The sequence below is a fragment of the Scyliorhinus canicula genome, chromosome 20 (genome assembly GCF_902713615.1).
Source record: "Scyliorhinus canicula chromosome 20, sScyCan1.1, whole genome shotgun sequence".
Taxonomy (NCBI): domain Eukaryota; kingdom Metazoa; phylum Chordata; class Chondrichthyes; order Carcharhiniformes; family Scyliorhinidae; genus Scyliorhinus; species Scyliorhinus canicula.
Window position 1 is genome coordinate 78069207 of NC_052165.1, and position 17968 is coordinate 78087174.

Genomic DNA, 17968 nt, shown 5'->3' on the forward strand with positions numbered 1-17968 from the left:
TGGAGTTATAAGTTTATAAAGCTTGACAAAGGCTTCCGAAAGCTCAGACATTAGGCAAGATTTGAATTGTTTCTTCGGTGTAACATTGTGTTCTGTGTGGTGTGAAAGAGGACAACAGCTCTTAGTTCATTGTTTAAGAAGAAAATTTGTGAAGCAGCAAAATTAATTCCAACAGCCTCATCTGCCAGAGGTACTATTATCACCTTTCTAAAAGAAATCAATAGACAATTTACAGTCTATTATATAAGGGACTATATTAGTACAAATGTTCTCAATTGAAGAGGACCAAAGGCTTCCTCCAGGTTATCTTGCAAAACTTTACCTAACACACTGACAACTTTTTTTTGGGTGGGTAGGGGGGGGGGGGTTGCTGCTCCCATTTTTGTGGCGATCGGAATAGTGGGCCAGTATTTATAGGCTAATCCAGTTCAGTTTCTGATCAATGGTAAGCCCCGGGATGTTGATCATGGGGGATTCAGCGATGGCAATGCCATTGAATATCAAATGGGCAATGGTTAGATTCCCTATTGTTGGCGATGGTCTTTGCCTGGCACTCGTATAGCATGATGTTGTTGTCACTTGTCAGCCCAAGCCTGGATATTGTCCAGGTCTTGCTGCATTTGGACATGAACTGCTTCAGTATCTGAGTAGCTTCGAATGTTGTTGAACATTACGTGAACAGCCCCACTTCTGACCTTGTGATGGAAGGAAAGTCATTGACGATGGTTGAGCCTAGGACATTATCCTGAAAAGCTCCTGCTGAGATGTCCTGGAATTGAGATGATTGACCTCAACAACCACAACCTTTGTGCTAGTTATGATTCTGGCCAGTGGAGAATTTTCCCATTGACCCCAATTTTTCTAGGGCTCCTTGACGTGGCCTCCAAGCGTCTGCTTGGTATAGTTTGTGTAGCTCTTAGCATAATTTGTACAAGGCCGACCCCACTTCATCTCTGTAACCACCTTCAGCATTAACTTCCACCAAGGAATCTGTCTTCCTCCAACACTGGCCAACCCATATTTTCTTCACCCTCCCTTCTATTGCTGGCCGTGCCTTCAGTCATCTCAGCCCTAATTTCCCTCCTTGAACCTCTCTGTGCCTCTGCACTTCTCGAATCCTTCTTTCAATTACCATCCTTTAATCATTACTCCGAAACACTGATTTACGACTTGGGACTTGATATATAGTCCCTGCCAGGGCTATGTTCGGAGGCAGCAGGGCATTAAAAATAGCACCTCCCACTGGGCCATTTTTGTGTAGCAGATCTAGCTTGCCAATGGCCAACCAGGGTCAATTAGAGGAGGCCAACTGAGATCTTCTAGTTGTACTCAAGGTTCTTGCACTTGGTGGGAACCAGCTCACTTGCCTGGGAGGCCACTTCCTCATGGCGGACTGAGAGGCCCTCCATGTCTGCCTGGGTGTTATAGCAGGGTGCAAGGCTTCTACTGAATGGGATCGCTCCCCGCCTCCCCCAACAACCCCATAAGGGGCGGCTAGTTACCAAAGACATTGCTAACTTAAACTTTAAAAAAAGTTGAGGAGACAACACCTCCATTTTGAAATCTCCGCTCCCTCACTCATCTCTCATTGCAGCCTGGAGGGCTTCCATTAGCCCCTCCAGTTTTGAGAGTCTGCCTGCTGTCACCTACTGGAATGGGGAGCCCATCCTCTAAACATTAATTGGCTACAGTGGGAAAGATCACAATGTGTGAATGTTACCCTACACAGTGCTGGCTTCTAATCCACATCTAAGCTCAATGGTGAACTGCAGGAACCTTTTTTTATTAAGTTACGAGATGTAGGCTGGTTAAGCCAGCATTTATTGCCCATCCCTAGTTGCCCTTCAGACAGTGGTTGCCTTTGTGAATCACTGCAGTCCTTCAGGTGTAGGTACACCCACTGTGCTATTAGGGAAGGAGTTCCAGGATTTTAACCCAGCGACAGTGAAGAACGGCGATATACTTCCAAGTCAGGGTGGTGAATGATTTGGAGGGGAACCTCCAGGTGGTAGGGTTCCCGGTATCTGCTGCTCTTGTCCTTCTAGATGGTGGTGGTCATGGGTTTGGAAGGTGCTGTCTAAGGAAGCTTGGTGTATTACTGCAGTGCAGCTTGTAGATGATGCACACGGCTGCCACTGTTCGGTGGTGGAGGGTTTGAATGTTTATGAAAGGGGGAGTAATCAAGCTGGCTGCTTTGTCTCCTGGATGGTGTTGAGCCTTTTGTTGGAGCTGCACTCATCCAAGCAAGTGGAGAGTACGCCATCACACTCCTGGCTTGTGCCTTGAAGATGGTGGACCGGCTGTGGGGGTTCAGGAGGTGAGTTACTCGCCGTAAGATTCCTGGCTTTGATCTGCTCTGGTAGCCATGGTCTTAATGTGGCTAGTCCAGTTCAGTTTCCGATCAACGGTAATCTTCAGGATGTTGATTGTGGGGGATTCAGCAATGGTAATGCCATTGAGTGTCAAGGGGCAATGGTGAGATCCTCTCTTGTAGGAGATGGTCATTGCCTGGCACTGGCGTGGCGCAAATGTATCTGGCCACCTGTCAGCCTAAGCCTGGATATTGTCCAGGTCTTGCTGCATTTGGACATGGACTGCTTCATTACCTGAGGAGTCACGAATGGTGCTGAACATTGTGCAGCCATCCGCAAACATCCCCACATCTGACCTTATGATGGAACTGATGAAGCAGCTGAAGATGGTTGGGCCTAGGACGCTACCCTGCAGTGATGTCCTGGAGCTGCAGTGAAAATCGAGGCCTTGTGTTGGACGACAGTACTGGGATGGAGCTTGCAATGCGTTAAAGGCATCGTAGAAATACACGCTGTTGTTGCTATGGTACAGGACCCAGCCGTGGGAGTGCTTGATGCCAACACATTGGTCCTAACAAACTGTGCTGGCCTGTGACTCCCCACTCCCTCGACCCACACCTGGCTGACAGCTCTCACTTTACTCAGGAAAAAAAAATTGTGAGGGAAAAAAATTACAATCGACTTTTCTTAAAAAACGAGTTTTTGTGGTATCTATTCTTGATTCATGTTATAAATAAAAAAAATAGTCTCTTTAATAAAGGCAGATTCTTGTCATTCAGGCAATTTGTCCCACCGCACCGTTAATCAATAACATATTTTCAAGGACACACAAAGATTTTGGTGACTTGCATAAGCAACATCGCCACACAAAATAAAATGTGACTTTCCCACAATGCAATGTATTTTTGAAGAGAGTACATGGATGCCTCATATCAGCAGGTTCAAATTAGGAGGCTGAAGGTTTTCTGAAACGGTAAAAATATTAACTTTTTAACCACAACTTCTTGCAGAATGTGGTGAAGCTTCACATCATGATTAGGGAATAAATTAAAACCATGTCGCACAGATTGGTGGTGGGGTTGCCAACTCTTGTTTGAGATTTCACTGGAGATTTTCATCACATGTCCACTCAAGCCCTGCCCAGTCAGTCTTTTTCCCTAATCCAATACCTCTCTGGCTAACAGACATGGAAATATATCACTGTCCCCTCACTGTCACTGGGTCAAAAACCCTGGAACATCACACCCTCCCGAACAGCACTGTGGGCGTATCTACACCAAGGGAACTGCAGTGGTTCAAGAAGGAAGCTCACCTCCACCGTCAAGGGCAGTGAGGGAATGGGCAATGCTGGCCTAGCTAGCGAAGCTTACAATTATCAAAATTTTACAGGGTTTTTCAAAAACAATTTATTTTAGTGCCCCCCTTATGGTTTTTCACTTCAGGGTTCGCATTAGTGCCTTGGAAATTCTAGAACAATCTTTGATTATTGGCCAGTCTGAACAATGGATTGGGTGCTCTCTCCTGATGTAGCAGGACTGCTGGGGAAGAGGGAATATCCAACATATAGCACTCCCTCTCCTGACCAACCATTGCTGGTAAACACGGTGTGATCCTCGAATCAAAATATCTGAAGCCCATGCCAATACTTGCAGGCAGATTGTCCGCACGCTCAGACTGAAATGGATGCCAGAAGCTTGCACTGTGCGGTAAGCCATCACTCAAGGTGGCCCCTGCTGAATTGGCCAATTAGTGACCAGAATGCGGGCTCATCGTCCAGTAAAAGACGGCACGTGAGCTCTCGAAGCCCAATCTGAAGGTCAATCTGAGGCCTTTGAGATTGAAAGGAGCAGCGGGCTGCAATAGCAGTAAAGTGACACTTCAAAAGGGTGGCCTGTGGTTGCGGCAGCAGGCAGAGAAGGCCTGCTTTGTGTGCTGGTATCTATCTGCAGCTGGAAGGCCACCTCAGAACGCGCTTGCCGCCTGCGGAGAACCTGAAGGCTGACTGGAAAATCCCATCGGCCTCCTTCAGTTGGCCTTGAGTGGGCCTCCACAAAATTGATCAGCTACCCTCTGCATGCGGTGCATAGAAGTCCCAGTTTCCAGAATTCCTGCATGCATGAGCTTGATGGCCGGCGCAGACACGATGGCCTCTTCCTGTGTTGTGAAAGTCTATGACGTTCCTGGCCGGTCTCTCTTCTTCCCACTCATCAATATCTCCTATTGGGTAGGAGGATATAAATGCTGTGCCTTGATCCCTATCACATCACAATTCGAACAGTCAAGGCCAAGGAGTACGTGGACGCTTTCAAGAGGAGAACTAAATAAACAGCGACAGCGACAAACCTCTCATGATTTGACAATCGTGCCAATGGTACCATTATCAGAGGTCATTCTATTCCTGCCAAGAATCTACCCAAGCAAGTTAATGGTTTCAAAGTTCAGACAATTTTTAAAGTTAGCCATCAATAAATGGACTGCACCAGTAAAAAGGAAAACAAATGATCTGAGCTGACAATTGCTGGGATTCAGTGCGAGTGCAATACACTTTTAGGGGCTTCAGCAAGAGGTCAGCGGTGAAACTTCAATCAGGTTGAACAGCAGTTGTTAACTTTCCAAACTGCTGGTTTTTAAGGAGTTGTGCCTGTGGTGATTATTCATCTTATTCACTCATGAGGCACCACTGGCCATTGAGTCATTGAGGTTTACAGCATGGATACAGGCCCTTCGGCCCAGCTTGTCCATGCCGCCCAGTTTTTAACCACTAAGCTAGTCCCAATTGCCCACATTTGGCCCACTTCCCTCCATACCCATCTTACTCATATAACTGCTTTTTAAAAGAAAATTATATCCGCCCCTACCACTGCCTCTGGCAGCACGTCCCATAAGCATAGCATAAGCGGCTTCCTTGTGGTCCACTTGACAAAGGAAGGTTCAACACGTTTATTAAACTATTTACACTTCTCCATGGGTTTGCCACTACTGTTAATCCTTCTGCAGCTACTCAGACTGACTAACCAGTCTGCTACTAACCAGACACTCACCACCCCGTGTGAAAGAATTGCCCCTCTGGACAGGCCAGCATTTGTTGCCCATCCCTAATTGAGTTACCTTCTTGATCCGGTGCAGGCTCTGAGGTGTAGGTGCACCCACTGTGCTGTTAGGGAGTCCCAGGATTTTGGCCCAGCGACAGTGAAGGAACAACAATATATTTCCAAGTCAGGACGGTGAGTGGCTGCAAGGGGAAACCGCAAGGTGGTGGTGTTCTCATGATATGCTGCCCTTGTTCTTCTCGATGGTAGTGGTCATTGGAGTGGAAGGCACTGTTGAGTGGGAATTGGTGAGCAGACGCGATGCATCTTGCAGAAGGCACACACCGCTGCCACTGTGCGTCAGTGAGGGAGGAGTGAATATTTGTGGAAAGGGTGCCAACCAAGTGAACTGCTTTGCCCTGAACGATGTTGAGCTGCTTGGGTAGCACGGTAGCATGGTGGTTAGCATAAATGCTTCACAGCTCCAGGGTCCCAGGTTCAGTTCCCGGCTGGGTCACTGTCTGTGCGGAGTCTGCACGTCCTCCCCGTGTGTGCGTGGGTTTCCTCCGGGTGCTCCGGTTTCCTCCCACAGTCCAAAGATGTGCGGGTTAGGTGGATTGGCCATGCTAAATTGCCCGTAGTGTCCTAAAAAGTAAGGTTAAGGGGGGGTTGTTGGGTTACAGGTATAGGGTGGATACGTGGGTTTGAGTAGGGTGATCATTGCTCGGCACAACATCGAGGGCCGAAGGGCCTGTTCTGTGCTGTACTGTTCTATGTTCTATGTTCTTGGGTGTTGTTGGAGATGCACTCCTCCAGGCAGCTGACTTGTGCCTTGTAGATGATTAACTTCAGTCGTAAAAAACTGGAGATGCCTGGAGAACTTGCTAGTATTGTCAGACGTTTTAGTGCACAGTCTATAGCTATCACTCTGTTCTTATAGGCTGTTAGAAAACCAGAGCCTCAAGCATGTCTTTAACAGATGTTTTTAGTACATATCCTGATGTTGTCAATCTGATCACAACATCCCAGTTACAGGAAAGTTTTGCAGAACCTCCAATACTGAAGTGCAGTTGTAAAGATATGTCAATATTGAAGCTACATCAATCCTGCCACATGAATATGGTCCTCTGGTAACTAGGACTAAGCTGACAAGTGCACAGTGAGCAGTGACTCCATGTACATTGAGCCGAGTGGCGAAGGGGACTGGATGTTACAGTGATCTGGAGTGGAAGAGGGGGGGTCCCTTATCTCTCTGGTTGAAGATTTTGAATAGGGTCGTCAACTCTGGTTGGACATATCCCTGGAGGCGTCATCACATGACGTACTTCCAAATGCCCCACCCCCACACTCTGACCATGTCCACCCTCACGGTGCACCAGCCTCCCGCATCAAACAGAAAAGAAAGAGACTTGTTAACCGATTTGAGTTCCCCTCATCTCATATCCGATTGTTAGTTGTAGATTAGTAAACAAAAGTGTTCAAATTATTATTTTTTAAAATCACAATGTTTCATTGTCCTGTGATTTTTCTCCCTTCTGTCCCGGGGATTGGATTTAAATTCCTGGGGGCTTCAGGGTGAACCTGGAGCGTTGGGAACCAACTCTGGCCATGTTCAAGGTGGTCTTGGAATCTGTCTTGTTATGCTAGGCGTAGCATAAGCGGCTTCCTTGTGGTGCACTTGACAAAGGAAAGTTCAACACATTTATTAAACTATTTACACTTCTCCTACTCGGGTTCTCTGCTACTGTTAATCCTTCTATAGCTACTCAGATTGACTAACCAGTCTGCTACAATCAACGTGGTGGGTATGATATTGAATCAACCCTGTGTCTCTACTCACTGACTGTCTCCACGAGAAAGAGGGAGATCATGTGTGTTGTGTCCTTTATATATGAGTTGGTGTAATGCCCTCCTGTGGTCGAGTCACCTGTGTGTATCGTGAATGCCCATTGGTTGTGTCCTATCTAACTGTTCTATTGGTTGAGTGTCTGTGTGTCATGTCTCTGGTGTTCCCTCTAGTGTCTAGCTAGTCTACATGTATTTACATTAACCCCTTGTGTATTTACAGTGATGCACATCACCACAGGATCCTTGTACAAAACTACCCTTAACACGCCATCATTTTTATTCTCGCCCAGAGAGGCCACATGGTTGCTTTCATGGCTCTGAACAGTGTAGATGGATGAACTGAGGATGGGAAAGGTTTCCAAAATGAGAGGTAAGGGGTGAGGAATGGGGCGGGGGCAGACCTGGTGTGATGAGCTCATTGAGGACACGGTGACAATATTGAGAAGGAACATTGACGGTGGCAATATTAAGGGAGAGGACAACAGATCCTGGCATGGACTCATTGGGCAGAACGGCCACCTTTCTGTGCCCGAATGACTCTAGAACTCAATGATGGAGGTGTGAGAGGGTTTAGGTTTTCTTGTGAGGAACACGGGTTGATAAAGAATTATGTGCAGTGATCAGCTGAACAATGATCCTTCCGCACTATTTCTGTTGGGAGATCAGAATACAAGGAACAGGAATCTGGCAATCTGACTCTTCAAACTATTCAGATGGAACGCTGAATGTTTCTTTGCTTTGCCAGTGACTGCATCGATAAATAAACAAGCCCTTAAGGAGTTGTTTCGGTGATGAGATTTGCTCATCTCTCCAGGAAGGGAATCACCAGTCCTTCAAACATTTCCATTTCTTCTCAACAGCTCATCGGCTGAAAGCAATGAGTAACTGAAGCCATTACACATCCTGGCACACCCTAGGCGGGTGTGTGCTGACTGGACAGGGTGGTGAACGCAGTCTGTAATTGACCTCAGTACCTCTTGCTTTTGTTGGGGGAGGTTATTGAGTAAATTACTCAAGGTTCCTGATCCAGATTACTGTCTAAAAATGTTAACATTGGAGTACAGGAAGTACTGGACTTACCGGGAGAGGGTGGTGGTTTTGGGGGGGGGGGGGGGGGGGGGGGGGCGGCAGTGGTGTTGTCATGGTAATGTCACTAGACTCAAAATCCAGATACAAAAACAAAAAATACTGGATAATCTCAGCAGCAGTGGAGAGAGAAGTGAGCTAACGTTTGGCGTCTGGATGACTCTTTGTCAAAACTGGAGAGAACTACCACGAAGGGGGGGGGGGGGGGGGGGGTGCAGCAGTGGGGCTGGATAGGGTGCCAGTAATAAATGGAGATTGACAAAGATAACAAGGACAGAAGACAAAAGGAATGTCGATGGAGATGATTACGGTGCTGATCGTGACACTTAAACAGATTAGAATGTGTGAATGGCAGAACAACGGTGAGCAGTCAAAGGGCAACAGCCCCACAGTAATCCAGAGTCCCAGGCCAATGCTCTGGGGACAAGTGTTCAAATCCCATCATCACAGCTGCTGGAATTTAAAATCAATTAATAAAACCTAGAATTGAAAAGCTAGTCTCCGTGATGACCATCGATTGTCGTACAAACCCATCTGATTCACTAATACCCTTTAGGGAAGGAAATCTGCCACCCTGACCTGGTCTGGCCTACATGTGACTCCAGCCCCACACCACAGCAACTGAGCAAGGGCAATTAGATATAGAACATAGATATAGAACATACAGTGCAGAAGGAGGCCATTCGGCCCATCGAGTCTGCACATTAAGCCCTCACTTCCACCCTATCCCCATAACCCAAACCCCTCCTAATCTTTTTTGGTCACTAAGGCAATTCATCATGGCCAATCCACCTAACCTGCATGTCTTTGGACTGTGGGGGGAAACCGGAGCACCTGGAGGAAACCCACGCAGACACAGGGAGAACGTGCAGACTCCGCACAGACAGTGACCCAGCAGGGAATCGAACCTGGGACCCTGGAGCTGTGAAGCCACTGTGCTATCCACAATTAGGAACCACCAACAAACGATGGCCGTACCAATGACCCCTTTCCATGAAGGAATAAAGATGAGAAAGGTCAATGTAGTTCGCATTCCACTATCCTGCCAGTCACAGTCACATAATGATAAGGGAGCTATTGATTAATCTTAACAAAAAACCTCTATCAATGGGCTGCGTGTGATCTCAATGAACATGAATAGGGTTAAAATCTCGCCAAACTTAACCACAACAAACACAGGCATTGATGGTAGGAAACTTAGATTCACAGAATGGTTACAGCACCCGATTGCATCCGCCTCCAACACACTCTTACATTCCAGATCCCAACTGTTCAGTCAGTGAAAAAACCTTTTCCTTGTGCTGCCATTGGCTTTTGCAGCCATTCACCTTCAATTAGCGTCCTCTAGTTCTCGAGGCTTCCGCGTGCTACTGGGAACGCTTTTTCTCTCACTCCGAACCCTTTGAGGGTTTTGAACACCTCCATCGAACCTCCTCTCGACCTTCTTGAAGACCAACCCCCGCTTCACCAATCGATCCACGTTACTGAAGTTCCTCACTCTTGGAACCATCCTGATATTTTTTTTCTGCACCCTCTCTAATGCCTTCACATCCTTCCAGAAAGGGACAATACTTCAGCTCAGGCCAAATCAATATTGTATCAAGGTTCACCATAATTGCCTTGCTCTCTATGCCTCTACAGTATTCATAAAGCCCAAGATTCCGTCTGCTTTTTTTTAAAACAAATTTCTCACTTAGCCCTGCCACCTTCAATGATTTGGTCACAGTTCACGCACCCACTTAGCCCAGATTTTCCTGTCACTGGATAGTTGGACACCACCACGTACTCCGGAAGTTGTGCAACGTGATCCCTCTGAATTCCCGATGCAAAGACTCCGTGAGAATTTTCAGAGAAGTTTCTAATGGACAGTTCCCCAGCACCCAGAACAATCCTGTAAAGTCTGGTTTAGAGTCAGAGACCCAGTTACCCAGGAAATATTAGACAGGGGAAAAAAAGTCTCACTCCTGGGTATCTATAACCGACCCTCCCCCCCCCCCCCCTCCCCCCCCCAGTCCCGATTTCCCACCGACTCCTGAGCCACCAACTCGCCCCAACTCTCTGATCCTCCCTTCCTCCAATCCACATTACCAAAACCATCTGACTCCCCACAATCCTTCAACCTCCTTACCCTCCAACTCACTGCTTATGCTCCACCTACCCCCCACCCGGCCTTCTGACTCCCTCCCTCCAAATCCAAACTCGCCATCTTACCCACTTACCTCAAGCACACTCATTCATGAACATGAAGCTTTTCAGAGTGCTAGTGAATGAAAATTTTCTGAAGTATATAAGAATAATAATCTTTATTGTCACAAGTAGGTTTACATTAATACTGTAATGAAGTGGGGCAGCACGGTGGCACAGTGGTTAGCATTGCTGCCTACGGCGCTGAGGACCCGGGTTCGAATCCCGGCCCTGGGTCACTGCCCATGTGGAGTTTGCACATTCTCCCCGTGTCTGTGTGGGTTTCACCCCCACAACCCAAAGATGTGCAGGATAGGTAGATTGGCCACTCTAAATTGCCCCTTAATTGGAAAACATAATTGGGTATTCTAAATTTATTTTTTAAAAATACTGTAATGAAGTTACTATGAAAAGCCCCTAGTCACTACCTTCCGGCGCCTGTTCGGGTACACGGGGAGAGAACCCAGAATGTCCAATTCACCTAACAGCACGTCTTTCGGGACCTGTGAGAGGAAACTGGAGCACCCGGAGGAAACCCACACAAACACGGGGAGAACGTGCAGACTCCGCACAGACAGTGACCCAAGCCAAGATTCGAACCTGGGACCATGGTGCTGGGAAGCAGCAGTGCTAACCACTGTGCTACCCTGCCGCTCGGAACACACAGCAGCTAGTGTTGTAAAAAGGAGGCGTTACTTGGGCTGGTTTCCCGACGACCCTACACTCCGAGGAAGGACTCCGAAGCCAGGTACTCTTGCCATTTCTGATGAGGCCCAATTTGGGAGTCTGGCCAGAGGTGTGGCTCTCCGAATGGCAATCCAACGTGATTGCCACTCCTCGGAAGATTTTATCCTTTCGTTTATATTACCTCTGCTCGGTCCTCCCACCAAATCTATCACTTTGCTCTTCTCTGCATTAAAGTTTACTGTCTGCCCATTCCACCAACCTGTCCATGTTCTCTACACAGTTAACAATAGTCATCTCCAAATTTTGAAATGATGCCTTGTGCACCAAAGTCTAGAACATTAGTTTGTATCAAGAAAAGGAGTGGGCTTACTACTGGCCCCCCATGTTTACCTCCTCCCACTCTGAAAAAAACAACTGTTCGCCACTGCTCTCTATTCCCTGTCATCCATCTTTGTATCTAAGCGGCCACCACCCTTTTTATTCCCGGGCCTTCAATGTCGCTGAGAAGCCTGTTACATAACTTTTTATCAAATGCCTTTAGCAAGTCCATGTACACCACAGCAGCCATATTGCCCTCAGCAACCCTCTCTGCTCCCTCATCAAAAAACTCAGTCAAGTTAATCAAAGACATTCAACAAATCTTTGCTGGTTTTCATTAATTATTCCGCGCCTGCCCAGCAGATCCGCGCTTGCCCAGCAGATCCGCGCTTGCCCAGCAGATCCGCGCTTGCCCAGCAGATCCGCGCTTGCCCTGCAGATCCGCGCCTGTCCAGCGGATCCGCGCTTGCCCTGCAGATCCGCGCCTGTCCAGCAGATCCGCGCTTGCCCTGCAGATCCGCGCTTGCCCTGCAGATCCGCGCCTGTCCAGCGGATCCGCACTTGCCCTGCAGATCCGCGCCTGTCCAGCGGATTCGGGCTTGCCCTGCAGATCCGAGCTTGCCCAGCGGATCCGCGCCTGTCCAGCGGATCCACGCTTGTCCAGCAGATCCGCGCTTGTCCAGCAGATCCGCGCTTTCCCAGCAGATCCGCGCTTGGCCAGCAGATCCGCGCTTGGCCAGCAGATTCGTGCTTGTCCAGCAGATCCGCGCTTGTCCAGCAGATCCGCGCTTTCCCAGCAGATCCGCGCTTGGCCAGCAGATCCGCGCTTGGCCAGCAGATTCGTGCTTGGCCAGCAGATCCGCGCCTGTCTAGCAGATCCGCGCCCGTCCAGCAGATCCGCGCCCGTCCAGCAGATCCGCGCCTGTCTAGCAGATCCGCGCCCGTCTAGCAGATTCGTGCTTGGCCAGCAGATCCGCGCCCGTCTAGCAGATCCGCACCCGTCTAGCAGATTCGTGCTTGGCCAGCAGATCCGCGCCTGTCTAGCAGATCCACGCCTGTCTAGCAGATCCGCGCCGTCTAGCAGATCCGCGCCCGTCCAGCAGATCCGCGCCTGTCCAGCAGAACCGCGCTTGTCCAGCAGATCCGCGCTTGCCCAGCAGATCCGCGCTTGTCCAGCAGATCCGCGCTTTCCCAGCAGATCCGCGCCCGTCTAGCAGATCCGCGCCCGTCTAGCAGATCCGCGCTTGCCCAGCAGATCCGCGCTTGTCCAGCAGATCCGCGCTTTCCCAGCAGATCCGCGTCCGTCTAGCAGATCCGCGCTTGCCCAGCAGATCCGCGCCCGTCTAGCAGATCCGCGCTTGCCCAGCAGATCCGCGCCCGTCTAGCAGATCCGCGCCCGTCTAGCAGATCCGCGCTTTCCCAGCAGATCCGCGCTTGTCCAGCAGATCCGCGCTTGCCCAGCAGATCCGCGCCCGTCTAGCAGATCCGCGCCCGTCTAGCAGATCCGCGCTTTGCAGCAGATCCGCGCCTGTCTAGCAGATCCGCGCTTGCCCTGCAGATCCGCGCTTGTCCAGCAGATCCGCGCTTGCCCTGCGGATCCCTACTTGCCCTCTCTGGATATTCACTTGTTCATGTGAATTTGGCAACTGCAGGCGAAATGTCTACGGATCCACACAAGTAACACTCAGCACATCACATCTCAAATTACTCAAATACTGCATCCAAAAATACTATTTTCTGAAAGAAAACTATTGAGTTGATGTTTGAATGGATCAATACTCATCCACTGTTTCCCAACGGAACAGGTTTCATAGACTGACCACTTGTCAATGAAATAATGCTTCCTCCTCTGCTCCAATGCACATCGACTCATTTCTCTCCACATAACAATTGTTTCTGATCCCTGGTGTTACCCAGTGACTGTGGGGGTTTTAACATGTCCGCGGAGGTCACATTATCACCGAACAGGTTGGTTGACTTTTAGGAGCACAGTAGCCAACTGCACTTTGGACTCCAGCCATTGGAAAACTTTACGAAGCTGGGGTCACCATCCAATGGCATACAACCTCTCGTAATGAAGACCCAACCTTATCACTTAATCAACAAATGTGCCAACTGCCACAAAACTTATGAGTTCCAGTGTAATTAACGTACCACTGCAGTGCAGAAGGAGGTCATTTGGCCCATTGTCTCTATGCTGGCTCTTTCCCACTCAATCAATCCCACTCCCTAGAACTAGTGGGCATAGCTTCAGAATAAGACATCGCCCTTTTAGAATGGAGATTGAGAGAATAATTTTTTCATGGGCAACAGCTTTTTATTTAATTCTTTGCATAAACACTTTATGTTTCTGGAGCAACAGCCAACTGGGACATTGGGCACTCACGCAGGTGGGGTCTTGGCCAGATGGTCAGTGAATTCCTTGGTAAGCAAAGTCGCTTTCAATAGATCCGGGGTCAGATAACTGTAGGTCTCAGAGATGGCATCAAAATCAGCTTTAGCAAAGTTGCCCAGTGTGGCTGTGGTGTAGCAACCGTCAATACCAGCCATCTGAAGCACTTCGTTGGGTACAGGAGCTCAGACAATAGCAGTACCATGGGATGCAAGGATTAGACGCACCAAGACTGAATCGAAACGTGGTACAGCGTGTGGCTTTCTAATTTTGTAACGCCAGTAGCCTTCTTACAGGAATGATTAACAGCGTTGTCAGAATAACAGCTCCATGAATGACAGTGGCTAAGCAGATAGATAGGAGCACTTGACATCCAATCCAACATGTCCGCTATAGTCAGCAATAGCAACAAAAGCCTTGAACCTTGTACATTGACCGGCACGGGTCTGCTTCTGTACAGGCATGATCTTGAGAACCTGGACCTTTAAAGCCAATCTCAGGAAGAAGGCAATGATTTCAGACTCCTTGATAGGGAGGAGAGGTGAATTTCCTCCATAATTTTGATCTTCATAACCTTTATCAAAGGCCCAAGCTTAGTTACTGGCACCCATTCCTTGCCTTTCCACCATGAGCACCATGGCTTTGGCTGTGTCCACCACCACCCCATCTACGTCCACCACAGCCAAAGCCTCCGCGGAAACATCTTCAACCAGTGGCACTGTCCATCATTTGGTAATAATTTTTAGTCAGAGGGTCATTAATTTGAGGAATTCCCTTTCCCAAGACAGCAGCGGAGACTGGGACATAGAATGTATTCAAGATTGTTAAATGCATTGTGCACAATGATACAGTGGTATTGACATTGGATTAGTAACCTAGCGACCCAGGATTATGTCCTAGGGACCCGGGTTCGAATCCCATTATGGCAGATAGTGGAATGTGAATTCAATAAAAATCTGGACTTACAAGTCTAATGATGACCATGAAGCCATTGTTGTAAAAACCCATCTGGTTCACTATTTTCTTTAGGGAAGGAAATCTGCCATCCTTACCTGGTCTGGCCTACATGTGACCCCAGATCCACAGCAATGCAGTTGACTCTTTAAAGAATGCCCTCTGAAATAGCCCAGCAAGCCACACAGTTCAAGGGAAATTTGGGATGGGCAACAGGCGCCCATAAATGAATAAAAAAATAGTAATTCTGGAGTGGACATATTATTAATAATCACCAGCATAGGCCCCGGCCTACAAAGAAATACAGCTGGGAGCACTTAAAGGGCACTGCCATGAAAAAAGAAACAAAGCACTTTCAATTTGGCCTCGGCTACAATGAAAGAGGAAACACAAATAAATGTTCCATTCTTGTCGAGGTTCAGCTCCACAATGCAAGGTTCAGTGCTCGACAGGCTTTTCCCAGCTAGACATCAACTGCTGTTGGAGGGCCCATCAACTTGGTGAAAAATGCTCATCGGTCTACTCGTGACTTGCTGATCTTCCAGCGTGAATGACCTGTTGATGACCGGGTGTTGCTGTCTGGCCCATTCCAAGATCCTGGACTATGTGCTGAGGGGCACATTGTTGGACATGCCTTTTACGGCTAGCAGCATGCCACAGTGTTCGGCACAGCAAGGATTAATTTGGGACTGGTTAACAGCATCATCCGCAGTATGATGTACAGAGTCACAGGGGAGACAGAATGAGGCGATATGGAGCCTGTACCCATACACGTCAGTGCTTGGGAAACGTCCATCATTATGGTAAACTATAAATTGCTTTATTTTAAATAAGCAAGTCTCCAGACGTCTTAGTGAGACATCAAACCAACCTTTACAACAGCACTAAATCTGGGGCAGCCAACGCAAAGGCTGAATGAGGAAAGGCCAGTGTCAGACAGGCACTCCCATCATAGTACACTGAGGGACTGCAAACCATGTAAATCCCTCAGGCTTTATGTACCAGAGAATGTTTGAAAGGGAATGTAAACGGACATTGTAAACACAACCAATAAAGGCAAGTGTATTGAGGCACCTCACGTACTGTATTTGATAGACGCCGATCTTTACTTTATGTCGTCAAATTTGAACCGTTATTGTTTCATTTTGAAAAATATTTATTGGAGGTATTTTCAAATATATACAGCACAGAAACGGGCAAACAGCAACAGTAAACCATGCACAGTTACAGGGTGGCACGGTGGCGCAGTGGTTAGCACTGCTGCCTCATGGCGCCGAGAACCCGGGTTCGATCCCAGCCCTGGGTCACTGTCTGTGTGGAGTTCGGTAAGAAGTCTTACAACACCAGGTTAAAGTCCAACAGGTTTGCTTAAAATCACTAGCTTTCGGAGCACTGTTCCTTCAGGACCTGGTGTTGTCAGACTTCTTACTGTGCTCACCCCAGTCCAATGCCGACATCTCCACATCACGTGTGGAGTTCGCACATTCTCCCCGTGTCTGCGTGGGTCTCATCCCCACAACCCAAAGATATGCAGAGAAGGTGGACTGTCCACGCTAAATTGTCTTAATTGGATTTATTTTTTCTTAAAACATGCACAATTGCTCCTGTTCCCCCGTACCATAGAACCATAGAATACCTACAGTGCAGAGAAGGAGGTCATTCAGTCCATCATGTTTGCACCGACCATCTCTCTGAAAGAGCACCCTAGCTAGGCCCACTCCACTGCCCTATCCCCGTGATCCGATAACCACACCTAACCTGCACATCTTTGGACTCTAAGGGTTAATTTAGCATGGCCAATCCATTTAGGAAACCCACGTAGACACAGGGAGAAAGTGCAAACTCTACACAGACAGTCACTCATGGCCGGAATTGAACCCAGGTCCCTGGCGCTGTGTTCACCACTGCGCCACCGTACCACCCCCTCGACCCCTTCCTTTTACACCCGACCCCTCGCCAAACTCAAACAAAACACAAATACTGTGGGGGGGGGGGGGTTTAAAACAAGTTTTATGAATAAACTGTATTTTGAAAAAAAATGTTTCCCTCATATTTTTCTTCTCGACTCCCCGGAAGGCGCTGACTCACACTGCCTCTACAGGTGCTGGAAATGTGTTTGTGGAAATGTCTTTCCGGCACATTAGGATGGCATTGTACCTTCAAGTAACCCGCAGTGACTCACCAGAGTTAATTGGAACAACTCACATCAAGATTGGAACTATACCAGACTCAGTTTACAACACTCCAGGACTGAAAGCTACAAGAAGGACTGACTGGTGAGGAAGTGAAATAAGTGCAGTTGGAGCTTGGTGGAGCAAATTGCTAAGGCTTGGATGGCCACCGAAGGCCCAACAGGCCACAGCTTGGACACCTCAGGCCCAGCAGGTGAAGAGCCTCTTCAGCGGGCCATACACACGATAAGGTCCCAGGGTTAGTCTGCACTCAGTCAAATCTATAGAATGAATCTCAATCCTGATGGGAAATGCCTTTATGCAGAAGCCGAGCAGGGTAGAATTGGAATTGAGTGCAATGTCCTGTATGGACAAATGGCCGACCACTTTTGCAAAACCCTGCCCATTTAGGCAATGCTCTACGAACTGTCTGATATCTGTGAAACTGTTTACTAACGTCCATCACTCAAGATGGAAGGGTGGATATTGGGGTGGCGGTGTTGGGGTCCGGCATCCTTCCCTTCCTCGCCCCACAACTCATGTACTCTGCAAATCCTGGGTCTTGGACCTGTTCATCGTTATTAAATGGAGTCAAGGTAGCTCCATCCACAATCGCAACATTCCCAGGCACCTCAAAGTCCTTTGAACCAGTAACACTGCACACATGTAGCCAGAATAATGCTCCCTTTTCATCTTATTCTCATGGTCAAATGGCATCAAGGTATAAGTGTTGAAATAGAACTGAAAATGGAGCAATGAGGGTTTGCGAGAAATGACTTAAAAATCACTTGTGTTTGCTGAGCTGTGTTGACTCGATCATCACCTTCATTTCTCAGCAAAATTACACTCTCTTTGGCTAAGCCATTCTGATAGTTCACATTGTAAATAAATCTCCCACGGTGGCCTGAAGAGAAAACTTATGATTTGGACATAAACTGTTTTGAAGAGCACCTCAAAATGCTAACCTTTGCAAAGAATATCAGCCAT

At 48.1% G+C, this 17968-nt stretch overlaps 1 protein-coding gene and 1 pseudogene across 1 annotated transcript in view; both read right to left on the bottom strand.

Annotated features, from left to right (window-relative positions):
* Positions 1–17968, bottom strand: part of large1 (LARGE xylosyl- and glucuronyltransferase 1) — a 558448-nt gene that overhangs the window by 269164 nt on the left and 271316 nt on the right. The window lies entirely within an intron of this gene.
* Positions 13169–14769, bottom strand: LOC119954984 (annotated as a pseudogene).